Source organism: Leuciscus leuciscus, assembly GCF_965113295.1.
Source record: "Leuciscus leuciscus genome assembly, chromosome: 4".
NCBI classification, from domain to species: domain Eukaryota; kingdom Metazoa; phylum Chordata; class Actinopteri; order Cypriniformes; family Leuciscidae; genus Leuciscus; species Leuciscus leuciscus.
In genome coordinates this window covers 3,967,143-3,970,479 of record NC_138728.1, presented here as the reverse complement: position 1 = coordinate 3,970,479, position 3,337 = coordinate 3,967,143, and positions in this window count along the sequence as shown.

Genomic DNA, 3,337 nt, shown 5'->3' with positions numbered 1-3,337 from the left:
GCCACAAATCTCCTCTCGGCTCAGCACGTCTGACAGCAGGTGCTGAAAGTGTGTGTGAACTTCACTGCCAGTTCTTCAGAAACACACACTCTCTTACCAGCACACTGATATTGAGAGATTGCAAGTATCGTCTTTTCGCAGTGGATCTCTGTCTAAACCACACGTTCAGGCAAGCCTCTCTCAAAGTTAATGTTCATCCAGTGGTGTTAATAGAAAGTTGATTCAAACTTATCTGGTCTTTAATAATGTTCTATAAATGTTAGCACAAACACATTTAAAGGAACCGTATGTAAGAAATGTATTTCAATTAATCATAAAATGGCCCTGATATGTCACTAGACATTAAGAAATCATGTTCATTTCAAATACTTCAATACTATCACTGACAACAGTAGTCCGGCCAGGATATTGTCATTATAAAGTGAAGTTGCAGCCCTCAACTGATGTTGATGATGTCATGCTGTGTTTTGGCCTGATGCTCCACCCTCCACCTATCTACCAATCACGAAGTCAGTATTGTTTCGGCATCCGGGTTGCCAGCTCTGCTCTAGTTACCACAGCTGCAGCTACAAACCTGTCGGATAAAAAATGTCTAACGTTACGAAACCTAAAAGACCTCGTTATGAATCCGGAATAAGTCGTGACAAAGTCCGAAAAAAAAACGTACTGTGTAGGACTCGTCACTTGCCATTGGAAGCTCCTTGTAGCAGCCGACGTTCCTGCTGGATCCTGCAGCCTAACTGGCAACCTGGAGTCAGGGGGGAGGGGGAGGGGATACTCCGCTCTACAGTCATTTGAAAGTGATTGCAGTACCAGTTTTGGCCACAATCTTACATACGGTTCCTTTAAACGTTGTTCTTGGAACATTTTTTCTTGCAATGTTTTAGTTGGACGTTGATCTAACGCTGTTTAAATGTTGCTACTTGTTTCGGAATGTTCCGAGAATATTCAAAAGTAACAATTTCCATAATGTTTGAAGAATGACAAAATGGAATGTTTCCTTAATGTTCGCATAACTAAAAAAAACTGTACTTTTTGAACATTCAGAAATTATGTTCCTTTAATCTTAGAACATATTATTATTAGCTGGGAAGCTATTTAATTTTGAAGAACTTTTCAGACTTTATATCTTGCTTCTCAAGTAAATGTATCTTGATTTGACAATGTTTCGATATTTTACTGTAAACCAAGGCAAAAATACTTGTTTGGAAAGTCGTTTTTAGCGTCCCGTGTCGGTGTGTTTGGTGCTCTGAGCCGACCGGATGTTTGGTTTGAATGATCTAACTGTCCTCAGGAGCACGAGACTGTGTGTTTGCAGCTGGAAGTGTTGAAGTTTTTAAGGGCCTCTTGGCCGAGGCACATCATGCCCTCTAATCTCCCAGCATGCACGAGGACGCCCTTCTAATCCACTTCCTGCGCTTTGATCCCTGATTGGCAGCATGTGGTGCGTCTGAGACAGATTCTGCTCCGGCAGCGGGTCGTTGTGGCGGTACTGCCAGTTTACTGTATTTCACAGTGTGACTATATTTGATGGGAAGCTAAACCAGCTGTTCCAAACACTAGTGGGCTGCCTCACTGTATACTGAGCTGACTGCAACTCCAGGCCCTTTTGATGAATCTCTAACACATGAAATGTAATTAACATGAGTAGAGGATTCACATTTATGTCCTAATGCTATTTAATCTACCCAGAAGCCAAAGTGTAGACACAAGGATTCTTGATGCACAAAGGCTATCCCGTCTGGTCCGGGCCAACAGAAGATCTATGTGGCACAAGTCACACAATGTGTGTCAAAACACAGTGCATCGCATATATGGACCAATCAGAGTGCCTATGGTGTCCACCATCAAAAGTGCCTACAATGTGCACATGAACATTGCAACTAAACCTAAGTGGAAGAAGCTCGCCTTTTACAATGAGTCCCGTTTTCTTTTACATCAGATGGACGGCCGTGTATATAGTGTGTGAGGTTTACCCAGGGAAGTGATTCACCAGGATCCACTGGGACGAAGACAAGCCAGAGGAGACACTGTTATGCTCTAGGCAATGTTCTGCTGGGAAACAAATGTCCAGCCAATCATGCCACCTACCTAAACACGGTCGCAGACCATGTACCCCTTCATGACAATGGTGTTCTCCTGATCCCGATTCCTCTTTTCACAGGATAATGCACCCTTACCACACTATACAGATTGTTCCGGAATGGTTTGAGGAACATAATAAAGAGTTCAAAGTGTTGCCCTGGCCTCCAAATTCCCCAGATCTCAATGCAATTGATCATATTGTGGGATGTGCTGGACCAACAGGTTCAATCCAAAGTATTATTTTTCCTAATTATTTTTGTGAACTGCTTTGAATCAATCTGTACTGTATGAAGTGCTACATAAACAACTTGACCTTGATCTTGACCTTTTCTGGAACAGTCTTCACATTGGGAGTGATGCTGACTAGTTAGGCTGCTCATTGCGGTTTGGTCTCGTAACATTCCTTCCTCACAGTCAGACGGCTCACACCTTCAAAACAAACACGGTTCTCCAGCGAGTTAGATTTATGGTATATTCACTCGTATCTGCTCATCTCTGACTGCTTACTTGAACACAGATCTCACAGCGTGAAAACAATCATCTGCTTATGACAGAGCGGCGTTATCTTCAGATGATCTGAGGTCATCTGACCCTCAACTAAAAGCACATGATTCCTGTTGATGTTTCCCCTTAAGCACAGATTGAATTAAGACGTTCCACATTACTTTTAAAGGGATAGTTCATCCAAAAATAAAAACAGTGCATTCATCTATGTTCATAATCAATTCATATTATGAACAAGTTTACTTGGGAAACAACACTCCATAAGATATTTAAGACTATAAGATATTGTTCACTTATAAACTGTAAATTTAAGTCTTAATATTTGATCCAATGTTGCTTCTCACATCATTTTGTTGTTTTAAATTTTTTTTTAAAGATATTTTTACTAGAAAACAAGTCCAAAAGGGCGACTTTAAAACTCATTTTTTTGCATTGTAAAGCATGCTATTGGTCTTTACGAACACACAGGTGAATAAACAGTCTCTATCCTCTAAGGGCTGAGAGGTACAAAGCAATGAAAGAACAATTATCATAGCCAGCGGCCGTTGTTCTTGAGAGGTGGCGGTTCTGAGTGGGAGGAAAAGGGTGGGACCGTCCCGTTGCGGTCACACACTCCTAGACTCCTGTATAAACAACCGCTCATCTCCCAACTGACTCACAAAACCAATGACCCTCCTCCACACATCGAAGAAATCACACTCATTCCTTGTGAAACACTATCAAAATGTGCTTCATTCATGCATTTTTT